General features: G+C 44.2%; 1 protein-coding gene across 3 annotated transcripts in view; it reads left to right on the top strand.

Annotated features, from left to right (window-relative positions):
• The window catches only part of sulf2b (sulfatase 2b), a 107,478-nt gene that overhangs the window by 60,151 nt on the left and 34,769 nt on the right, over positions 1-12,558 (top strand). The window contains exon 1 of one of the 3 annotated variants that reach the window (XM_030732965.1): positions 2,095-2,191. The exons of the other annotated variants lie outside the window; for them this stretch is intronic. The gene's annotated coding sequence lies outside the window, so the exon portion shown is untranslated. Of the gene's footprint in view, positions 1-2,094; positions 2,192-12,558 lie in introns of those variants that run through there. 3 annotated transcript variants of the gene reach the window in all.

The raw sequence follows: 12,558 nt of genomic DNA on the forward strand, positions 1-12,558 counted from the left end.
AACTTTCAAAGGTCAGATGGTGCAGTGTGTGGTTCCCAGGTGGCAGCCTTCGGGGCTGAAAAATGAAGCCACTGCAGAAGTGACACAAGCTGCCACTTGATTGACAGGTGGCCCTTTAGACTGGAGCTGCAGCCAATCAGTGTCTCGTAGTGTTTTCAGTGGGATTATCTGAGGAACAGCGTGCTCGCTGTGAGTTACAGACGTCGGCTCTTAGTATTCTGTTACTTCGCTCTAATTAAGACACACTGTATATGTGTGTGTGTGTGTGTTGCACCCACGTCATTTATGGGTGCAACTTGCTAACAAAGCTGGCTAGCGTTAGCTGATAATTTAGCCCTCCACCCTCTCATTCACATATGGTCACTCCTGGCTTCAAAAAGACAACACGGCCGCCAAAATGCTCACGTTGGAGCTTCAAATTACAGAGTCCCAAACCGATGGGTGACATCACGGTGCTTCCACCTTTTATATCCAGTCAGTGGCGGTTCCCCAGATTCATGCAGATTGTGTAATGAGAGCTTTTGTTGTGCCATTTGTGGATTTCTCCATCTTTGACATCACCATTTATGGCTTTTTGTTGTTTTGGACACCACAATAATTTCCTGTCCTCAGTTAACCCTGCCTGTCATGCATGCAGGTTCATTCATAACATTCATTTGTACTAACAGACTGATTCTGTAAGAACTTGTGTTTCAGACACTTTGTCAGGATGTTGATATTTGACAGTTCTACAAACTCATGGGTCTCATTCATTGATCATTTCCCCCCAAATTGTGCAGTATGTGAACATCTCTACAACATATTAATAATCCAGGCAGTTTTTTAATGTCCTTATAAAAGTAATACTGAAAAGAATCTGTAAAAATGTAGTGTAGCACTTTTTATTGTTGTGATCTGATTTTTAGAGCGGTGTCAAGTCGGGACCAGTTTATTCTTGTAGCAGGGGTGTAGTGTGGGTGTTCCACATCCACACGACTGTCAGAGCCCACTGGAGTCCAGTTGGAGTGGGAAGCATTGCCCAGATTTACAGGGAGGTGTTTATAGTGTTGCACTCTGTTTTTCACATTAAAAGGTCCCATAAATAATAATAAATGGCAAAAGAGAGACTGCTGTCTCACTTCTGCACAGCGTGAAATGTTTATGAAAGTTACAAAAATGGTGACAGACCTGCTCAGTCCAACATTGGGAAGATCTGCAAAGTTATCTGACGTGCTGTTTGTACAGGGTGCGCCGGCCCTTTAAGAGTGTGGAGGCTGGGGTGGTGGATGGGTGTGTAGTACGTTCTTAAGAGAAACTGAGGTTTGGGTTTGGTCGCAGACTTAAAACCTTAATGATGATTTTTTGTTGTTTTGTTTTGTTTTGTGCTCAAACACGTCAGTAAATGTTTTTTATTACGGTGTTCAGCTGTCGTGTGATTAAACAAAGTGTTATTTTATGCATAAAGTTTGTTGCTGCAAATTAATTTGAAGACACGGAGTGGCTCCTGGTTTCTTCTTCTTCCACTTCTGTCTTCCTCAATTACAATTAAAAAAAGAGTCGAGACAGCAAATTAATCAGCACCACAACGAATTCACATATTGGTGAAATGACTGTACAACTTTAAACAGGAGGAGGAGATCGGAGGAATGGGCAGAAAGATAAGAGAAAGTGATGAAGCGATAGAGAGAGACAATAGAGAGGCAGAGAAAGAGGAGGGGAGGGAGGGAGTGATGGAGAGAGCCAGAGGAGAGCAGGGAGATACAGAAGAGGAGGTATAAAAAGATCAACAGAGAGAGAGAAAGTGATAAAGAGAGAACAAGCTGGAGGGAGGATGGAGGAGGGAGGGAGGAAGGATGGAGGAGGGAGGGAGGAAGGAGGAGGGAGGGAGGACGGAGGAGGGGGGAGGACAGAGGAGGGGGTGGATGGAGGAGGGAGGGAGGACGGAGGAGGGAGGGAGGATGGAGGAGGGGGGTGGATGGAGGAGGGGGGAGGACGGAGGAGGGGGGAGGACGGAGGAGGGTGAGGAGCAGCAGCTCAGCTGTTGTTACAACAGTGAGAGCGTGCGGTCGCTGAGGGGAGAGAGAGCTGTTGCCACGGGGATTATTGTCATGTCTGCCACCTCGACAACAGGCAGCAGGACCTAGGCGGTCGAGGAGGTTGTTGGTTTGGTGCCGGAGCCTACGAGCAAGGCAGCGCGGGCCATGGGGATGAGGTAGGAACGAGAGCTGAAGTAAAGAGCGATGTCAGGCTGCTTAAAGGAAAAGAAAGAGGGAAACGGAGAAATGCAGAGAGAGAGATTTGAGCGTAAAAGAGCGTCTGAGAGGAAGTGAGGAACAGAAAGAGGAACAGAAAGAGAGAAGTGGTGATTTCTGTGCTGGTCAGGATGTTTCTGCCTTCTTTTCTTCTCAGTTCCATCTGTTCGCTGTCTCGTTTGCGCTCGTCGCTCTGTTACAGTAAGTGTCTCTGTTATAAATGGTTTCATGCACCGTTTCTGCTGTTTTGGAAAGCTCTGTTAGTTTGGGTTTGTTTGGTCGTGTTCGTATGAACGAGGACTGAAAGGATGAATCTGTGCCTGTCGGCCGGTCCATCGCCAAATCCCTCGTTCCTGTCCTGACCTGTGCTCCCCACTTCAGTTGGTTACTTATGGATGCACATTTTTAAATATGTAACTAGAACTGTGAGTTATGTGTCAGGCTTGTTACAGAGTTTAAGGTCAAATCTGAATTTTTCTATCTTAACAACCAAATTAAACCAAGAAAAATGATTCTTGTGATCAAGCGAAGTTTGTGAGATGGATGGAAATATTACACACGGGTGGATCTTAATGATATTTCTTAGCTCAGATAGCATAAAGACTAAAAATAACTGATTTACCTCGCTGGGACTCTAGAGAGACGCTGTCAATGGATACTCTTATTGATATTACTCTCCATATTTTGGAGCAAAATAAAAGCACAACAGTGGTTATGGCTACCTCTGACACTTCATCTCACCTTCACAGTAAGATGGTATGAAGGTGTTACCAGTCGTGAGCAATATGAAATTAATTATCTGTAATTGTTGGCACAGCTCACAGGAATGTTAAATTTAGGCAACAGCTTAGAGCCTGGTTCTGATGGGGGGGGGTCTGTCCCTGTTGAAAGGGGGTTCTTCCTCCCCATTGTTACCAAGTGCTGCTCATAGAGGATCACCTGACTTGGGGGGTTTTCTTTCTAATATTGTGGGATCTTTACCCAACAATACAACAACAGCAACTTTTGAGGCAACTGTTGTTGTGAACTGTCACTATGTAAATAAAACTGAATTGAATGCAGCTGTTGCAATGCTAGCAGTTGGGTGTCTACCCCACTGTTACAATGGACAGTAAATCTTTGACAGTTAACTTGCCAGCAGTCCTGTTACTCTCCTTTTTCCTGTGCTGCTGAGAGTGGGTTTGTTTGGGTGTCAAAGCTTCATATCTCATGTTTGTGTCTCAGAAAACCCAACTCTGAATGCTCCCCAGACCACCAGATGCTGAGTAATCTAAAAGCATTCTCAGCAAACGCACCGTGTCCATCTGTGTGTTTGATAAATAAGCACCCTAGCAACACATCACCGGGTCATTAATGTAAATTAAACGTTCTGTTTGTTGCTCCAACGATTTGCCTGTTTAGTCAGATCCAGTGGATTTGGAGCTGAGAGCCATCGATGGAAGGTCAGAACGTTTTGGAACACAAAATTTGGTGTGTTCATAGGATTTATTGACAGTAAGAAAAATATACACTTAAACTCCAGAGTACTGAACATCCTGTTTGTCTTCAGTGCTGGACAGGGAGAACAAACAGAAGATGGTGTACAGTTTCTTATTTCTACTTCTCTAAAACATTTGGAAATATGATCTCGCTGTGAACCCTGGACTCAGAAAACAGTGAACAGAACAGACCCACAGTTTTTGGGTGGTACTCTTGTCCTCGGCCGTCTGATGCATATTAGTTTCATCTGTGTGTCCAGTGCAGAGACTGAAAGCAGTCAGAAGCTGTTTAATTTTGTCAGAAGAGAAAAAGACTCCACTGAAAACAGAGTTTTACTTTCTCCATAGTTACTTAAGCTGCTGCTTATTGTAAATGAGTATGGCCACTTCACATTTAGTATCATTTAACTGTGAAGTCTAACCTCAACTGAAGGATGCATTAAAACATGCATGAGGAAATGCAGGCCGCAGGGTCAGTGAGGGGGAGGCTCCAGGTTTACTGCTGTTTACCTCAGTTCCAGCAGAGGGCACTGTTGATACTTCAGTACGCAGCTTTCTTACGCCTTCGAGTGCAAAATCCCAGCGACAGCAAAGAGAGAAACATTCAGTTTAGTCTGCAGCCCAGAAAGGCCACGGAGGCCTGCAGGTTTCTTCTGATTGTGTCTAAAAACAAATTCGTTCACACTATGAATAATATCAACATTTAGCAATAAATCAATTAAACATTTTTCAGTATTTTCCATTTTTATTCCCGAGTCACTTCAAACGCTGCCGGGGAAGAGCATGTTTGTGGATGAGCTGTATTCACACATGCAAGCATTCAAAGCCGGACTAACGGTGTTTTTTCCAGCACACCACCAACACGTGCTTTAAAGGTTTCACAGAGCTGCCGTCGTGGATGCGGCCACACTGCGTTCACCTGACGTTTCTCTGATTTTTTGCTGTCCTCTCTGCTTTCACTCAGTAGTGAGAACGCCCCCCCCCCCCCCCCCGGTAGAGCTTCAGCGCGACCCTGCTCTCAAACTAAAGTTTGCTACGTTAACACTGCACAAACTCCACGGCTCTCTGAAGGAGACGGTTTCCAAACCTTCTGCAGCCGTGCACACAGGAAGCTTCATCTGTTCGACTCCACTTATTTGCATGAACACACTTTTCCTGTGATGAACTGCAACAAGTCACGTTACACATCACAGCTCCTCTGTGCTGTGCTTCAACATCACACATGATGCCACGCATTCTTTCAATTATTAAATTACTCTAGAAAACACAGCAAGAAATTCATAACTGTGTCAGTATACTTAAAAGTTTGTTCATAAATAGTAAAAGAAAAAGAGAGTAAACAGTAAATTTACGGCACCACAGTCCTGACCTGCAGGCGGCTCCAGAGGAAAAGCTCACGGCTCATCCTCAGGATTCAGAAACTGATGGTGGCGCTATGGAGTTATTATTTGTGCATGGGTTACAGATAGACTGCTTGAAATCGGTTTGCGGGTCTGAATGCAGAACTGCTCTTCTCACCCTGTGAAAAGAGGAAGTGCGAGCTTTGAAACGTTTCCTTCTCATTTAAGAAGAATCATTGATGTCCGACTTCTTTCTGACGGACTCGGCGGATGAAGATTTCATCTGTCCGCGGTTTGGTTCAGTATTCAGCGTTTGTCCGATCTGCCGCTGCTTGTTAGAGGAAGCTCGTTAGGTGTGGAAGCGAAGGAAGGGCAGCTTTATTTATAGAGCCCTTTTTATTGCATGGAAACACAGTGCAGTTAAAAAGAGACATAAAACCAACAGAATTTGCAATGCAGTAATAAAAAGTAAGCGCTATAGAAATGCATACACAAACATTTGCATTTGATACATCTCTGAGGGAAGAAGCTGCTGTGATACTCCATATATGATTTTTCAAGTTTCAGACCTGCTCATTGATTTAATGCATGCAAAGGCCTGCAATAAAAAAAATATTTATGTTTGGCTATAAAAATGATTATTGTCTCTAATACAGTTTTACTGAGTAACCCAGGGTCCTTCTGTCTGCTGTGACTGGAGAATGAGCCGAGGGTTGAATCTTATGGGACTCCAGAGGGAAGTTTTTGATGAATCCATTCGATATTACTGCCCCTATTTTGTCCTAAAATAATGATTTAATCATAGCTGAATCATCCCACTTTCATACTAAACTGGTATGAAGGTGTTTCTTAATGTGCGCACTGATCCCTCATTACCTCTGACTGCAGGTACAGCTCTCACTAATTTCAGGTTCAGGTTCTTTTTGTGCCCTGAAGAGTTTCTTTGAGTGAGGTTGATTAAATTGCAGTTTTAGTTTTGAGAATCATCAGTATCAGAGCCAGGAGGATGCATCATCTCATTTCATTTGCTCTTTCAGGCCGTTTGGTGTTGCTTAGCTGGCCAGTGCATTATTTTTTTTAATTAATGTACCAGATTATTGATTGTCACCTATGGTCACGAGTTTTGGGTAGTGACCGAAAGAATAAGATTGTGAATACAAGCGGCAGAAATGAGCTTCCTATGAAGGGTGGCTGGCCTCCCTTAGAGATAAGGTGAGGAGTGCGGCCATCCGGGAGGAGCTCAGAGTAGAGCCGCTGCTCCTCCACATCGAGAGGAGCCAGGTGAGGTGGCTCGGGCATCTGACTAGGATGCCTCCTGAGCACCTCTTGGGTGAGGTGTTCTGGGCATGTCCTACCAGGAGGAGGCCCCGGGGCAGACCCAGGACACAGTGGAGAGATTATATCTCTCGGCTGGCCTGGGAACGCCTTGGGGTCCCTCCGGATGAGCTGGTGGAGGTGGTTGGGGAGAGGGAAGCCTGGGCTTCTCTGCTTAGGCTGCTGCCCCCGCGACCCGGCCCCAGATAAGCGGAAGAGGATGGATCGATGCATGGATGCATGGATGGATGGATGGAGATTATTGACGGACTGATGGATGCAACTGTCAGTGCCTTAAACCTGCATTCTTTCCAGTGGCCACAGGGGGTCACAGTCTCAAGTCTTAATAAGTAATATGGTCCCATTATAGTGAAAGCAGACGATAAACGGGACATTTTGGTGCGTGTGGTTCGTGCTGCTGTCCTGTGAGTGTGCAGCCTCCCTCAGTTCCTCGGTCACATCCACCCCTCGTTCCTCGCGTCTGAGTTTGAAACCCCGAGATGACGACGCTGAAAACTCCCACCATGAGGCTTCACAGTGGGGCTTTACTAACCGGTGGGTGGTGTCACTGTGGCATGCGCCATCTTTAATGCAGTCTGTGCTTTGCTAAAGCAGCCAAACACGCTGCACTGAGCCAAATTAATAGAATGGTGCATTTTTACATATTTTCTCAGGTTGCTGGTGTTGCCTCATTTAGGCTACACTGACGTGAGGCCACACTGTTCTGATCTGCCAGCCGGAGAGCAGAGAATGTAAACACAGCAGCATCAGATTAATGGGCTCTGTCATTATTCAGGGATGGGTGGGAATTTGAAAAGCTGCTAAAATAAACTTGGAACCTGTACTGATTTAATACTGGCAGCAACAATTCCTGCTCCATAGAAGAACTGTTCCAGTGCTGCAGTGCGCTCTAAAGCCCGACTGGTACTCAGAGGTGGAGTTATTGGATGGGTTGAACCTAAAGCCGAAGGTCTGAAAGAGAATCTCAGTGCTGATGTTGACTGTGAGAATTTACGGATGTCCCTGGAAATAAATCCATGCCACTAAATACCTCCTGACATGTTTATTAGTAAAAGTCAAGAACTATTAGCTGACATATGGATTAAAGACCAATGAAAATGGCAAAAGCATCGATGCCTCTGTGTGTGATCAGCGATACGTCACGTGCTGCATGTCGATAACCGCAGCCGGCTCTCTAATAAAGACTGAGAGGCTGATGTGTCACCACAGCAACCACAGCAGGTTTCATTGATACTTTTCAGAGTTCTGTCAAGAAGCAGTGAGCTGAACTCTGACCTTTCGCACAGGAAATGTGACCTTTCACCTCAGCAGTGGGAGATATTAAGTCTTTCCTGCTGGTCTCTCTGCATGTAAAAATACTAATGAATATGAATGAGCAGTTGGAGCCATATTATCGCCGCAGTATCTCTTTATTGACATTCACCACGTTTCATATTGAGTCGCTTGGTGGCCAGCTGCTTCGGCTGCGAGGCCCGCCCACGGCTCATGAATATTAATGAGCAGATAGATGTGATCGAGAGGAGACAGCCGGAGAGGGCACATCGGGATGACAGACGAGAGAATTTATGATCCCTGGGGCTTTGGAGCGCTTGTTCACAGTTCAGGAGAGCGTGACTGCACGTGTAGCGCATATTATAGCCCGATAATATAGTTTCATTCATTGCTCGGCCAAAAGCGTGCAGACACTGTGGCATTTCAGTGCTGTCTGACAGAGGAACATGACTGTAACTCCACATTCATTAATATGCAGCTCTAACAGCCTCCCCGCGTCTGGACTCAGTCTCTCCAGCAGATGTTGAACCTGCTGCAGGGATTAGCTCCCATTCAGAGACAAGAGCATCAGTGAGGTCCAACACTGATGTTGGGTGATGAGATCTGCCTCACAGCCGGCGCTCCTATTCATCCCAAAAGTGTCGGATGAGGGGATTTAAGGCTCCATATGAGCCGGTCAAGTTCATCTTCACCGCACTTGGAAAAGCATCTCTGTGTGCTGCTGGAAGCATTTTTATATAGAAACATAAATTCTATCACAAACTTGTGACACAAAGCTGCTCAACCGGGACATTTTAACCCCCTGAGCTTCGTCAGATCCTGGTGTGTCTAAATATGTCGTTCATGCAAGGACTAGAGCTAGGCAGCATCTCTAACACTAAACACTCAGTGTCAGGCCTTTTTTTCTACTCTTGGCTCTGTATGATGTCATAAAGACCAGATATGCTTATATATACAGCCTGAATGGGCCATTAGAGCAGCCGCAGGTTTGGGCACGTCCTCGTTGGCTTCATTTTGTCGGTTTTCGGCCCCACAGGATGCTACTTGGGCACCCAGCTCTGGCCGTGAGCAGAGAAGCCCCTCCCACCTGCTGTTCAAATCTCATATTTACAAGGGGCAGCCAATCAGAATAAAACTGGCTTAAAGGGAGAGAACTGCAATCATCTTGTTTCAGACAGAGGATGAACTGTGGGGCTCCATCAAGGCCCGGTACAGGATAAATAAGGATTACTGTGAGCTGAGAAATGAGCACAAACTAAAACAAGGTGTAAAAAACATTTTAAATGAAAGAATAAAGTGAATACTAGATTTAACCATCTTTTTATTCTGATGACTAAATGTGTCTTTTATTTTTAGTCAAGGCTTTGCTGCATTTGTTGAGGCTATGATGTCTGTGTAGCCATTTTCACATATTTCTGATACATAGGTGCTTTTTTACAATAATTAAAAACGGTCTAGTGACATTTTAAAAGATGCAGTGAGGATCTGTTGTGTCCTCTGAGGATCAAATGTGGTTCCTTCCTTGTTAATTAGTCATGAAATCTACATTTCTCTGTAAAACCTAAAAAGTTAACTTTACAGTGTTTTGAATAATGTAGTCGTCGTGTTCCCTGCTGTTTCTGCCTGTGTGTTTACTCGTGTACCTCAGACTCCGAGGTGAGGATATAATATTTCACTGGCTTCACGAGAATATCGAATAAAACAAACTATCTGGAATCAAGAGCAGCAGCTTTATTTTCAGGCTCCACTCCATGAATATCAAATGAAAAGAAAAGTATCAGGATTCAAAACAGCTGCTGTATTTTCAGCAGCTTGAAATTACAGCACTGAAAAGGCTTTCACTCGCAACCAGTGAACCGAAACCTCTTAAATATTAAACTGAATCTGCAGAGCTGCAAGTGCATATACATAATCAGGACAGATGTAGTCCTGTAATTAACATCAGAAATAGACTATTAACTCTTTGACGGCCTTAAAACCTTCATTTTAACAACGCTGGCTAAACGAAACCTTTATTTACAAAGACAGGTTATGCTAATGTGTGTCGTTAATCAAAGTTATGGGGCTTTTAACTTGTTCACATGCTACACTGGCAGCTAAGATGAGCCTATTAGGATGCAATTGTCTGGTCTGATGGGAGAAACAACCAGCTGTAACTAGAAAATTAAATATTCCTGCTCAAATTACCTATTATGTTTCACCAAACACAGAGGGTATTTGATGATATTAGTCCTTGGCGTCTTGCCAAATGAGTTTTCTTTTTAATTAGCTTTTTCTTGTCTGTTTCAGGTAGATAATTTTAGAAGCTACAGTAGAAATGATTGATGAGCAGGAGGGTTGGAGGGGCAGCAGGAGAAGTGCAATTAATTACCCAGGGAGACAAACACAGAAGCTTAGCACTAAAAGTTTCTTTTTATCTGGACTACCAAATGTTTGAGCACAACTTTAGTGTTCTACAAGGTAAAGCAAAACTCAAGACATCAAAACTCCAACACCTATGGAGCCATGCAGTAAACACAATTCTGTATTCTTCAAATTGTTCTTCATTTGCTTTGTTAAAGTGTTGCACACTTTCAGTCTCCATCCGGGTTAGGAGTTGGTCACTTTCGATGCGTCTGTTTTGAAGGCGTTCCCACATACATGGAGCATTTAATGGCTGCTTTTTCCTGCACTTTGCACCAGCTCATCCCAAACCTTCTCAGCTGGGTTACAGTTTGACAACATCCAGGTGATCTCCTGCAGTATTCCTTAACTCTGGTTAGTCCCGTCACGAGCTAATATTATAGGAGCTAATATTCTTCCCACTACTAAAATAAGGGATGCTGTTGGCAACCAATTTACTAGTTTTTTAAACAAATTTTCCACCTCACTGGTTTAAAAACTTCCTGTCAGAAACAGGAAGGGGCACTGCTGTCTGTCAGGGTTGCGAGAAAATCTTGTCAATCAGCTGATCCATGATCAGCAGCATTTGGTGAAGGTGGGAAGGAAGAACTCCCTTTTACCAGGAAGAGACCTCTGATAGGATCAGGCTCAGGGAGGGGCAGCCATCTCCCACGGCTGTTTGGACAGTGAGGGGAAGAAGAAAGGGGAACACCACCTGAGCTGGTGGCATCTCAACATCTTAGAACCAACATTTAACTGCTATTGTACTTAATAACCTAAATAAAATATCAGTTGAATCGACTAGTATTTATGGTGCTGACTTCCACCAAGAGCAGCAACATTTATGCAGCTTGTTGACACCCCTACTGTAAATACTGTGGTTGGTTTAGGTGAAAATGCCAATCAGGAGACAGCACACAGGACCCCATTCGCTCTCTGTGAATTAAGGACAACATGTTATCACATGGACTTTACACCAGGGAGCTGGCAGTTTGAAGACTGTTTAATGTCCAATCTGACTATTGGGCATTTGCAATCTCACACCTCTCGCACCTCAAGCAAGTTCAAAGCATTCATGCATCCATCCATCATCCATCCATTCATCCATCCATGTGTCCATCCATCCATGCATCCATCCATGCGTCCATCCATTCATCCATCCATGTGTCCATCCATCCATCCATCCATCCATTCATCCATCCATGCGTCCATCCATTCATCCATCCATGTGTCCATCCATCCATCCATCCATCCATCCATCCATGCATGCGTCCATCCATCCATCCATGCATCCATGGTCGTGGGGGTGCTGGAGCCTATCCCATCTGTCATAGAATGAGAGGCAGGGTGCAGCAGTGCATGAGAAAACAAAAATTATTTTTCCCATCATGATTTCTACATTAAGTGGTTGAGATTCGAGTGGAGCTCCTTTATGGCTGGGGAACTGACTCCAGCTGCTATTTTTGTTGATGAACCAGCTCCTGTTATTTCGGTAGCAGTACTGGATGGAAACTCTTTGTCTTTAAACTGATGTTACCTTCGGATGTAAACGCAGCACTCTGTTAGCATTTTGTCAGAGAGCTCGTTGCCTTATGTTTCACTTGGATGCAAGATTAATTATGGGAATGATCTTTTTTCCTAGATGAATGTGGGGATAATAACTCAATAGCATGAACTCCACTAATAAATCTAGAAAAAGTCAGTGTGTTGAAACTTTACGATCCATTAGTTAAATTCCTGCAGATAATTTGGCACTTCAGCCGCGCTGCATTCAGAGCCGGCTGTGACCCAGACTGAGACCGAAAAGTAATCCTGCAGGTTGAGTCTGGGGTTAGTCTGGTCTCAGGTCAGTTTTTTAGGTCAGTTTCATAATGACACTGAATGACATAACATGAAGTAGATTCCTGACAGTGGTGGGTTAAAGCGTAGTGCTGGGTCACCTCAGGACAGAACACGTGCTGGGCTGAGCACAGCTGGACCGCTCCACCGCAGTCCAGATGTTGGGTTAGATCCATAAACCAGGTTAAACAATGCTGTTGTGGAGTCTGTTTATTCTCAGGTTCACTTGATCCCTGTTCAAAGTCAGCATAATTACCCAGTCCTATTCAACATCGCTAAAAAGGCAGCAATATGTTTGTGTGTCTGCCAGAGTGAAATAATGTGTTTGATGACTTTGGTATGAAAAGTTAAATTCATAGAAATAAAAACAAACATATGAAATTCAGCTTAGCCAAAGGAAGGGGTGCTTGTGTTGGTCAAGCTGAAATAACATCAGTAGCATGAAAATCATAATGCAAATATATGAAGTGCAACAGAGAAGCTGAAAACCAGTTCAGTATAAACGGATTCAAAGCCACTGAACACCGAATACATTATGAAACTAGCCTTTATTCTTCCACCAGTTTTTCATGTTATATTTTTTATTTTTTTTGGCCACAGCAGCTTTTTTGTTAGCAGTAGAGAGAGACAGGAAATGGGGGAAAGATACAGGGGAAGACACGCGGGCAAATTGGTGACAGG

This window comes from Archocentrus centrarchus, chromosome 7 (assembly GCF_007364275.1).
Source record: "Archocentrus centrarchus isolate MPI-CPG fArcCen1 chromosome 7, fArcCen1, whole genome shotgun sequence".
In the NCBI taxonomy this organism is placed as follows: Eukaryota; Metazoa; Chordata; class Actinopteri; order Cichliformes; family Cichlidae; genus Archocentrus; species Archocentrus centrarchus.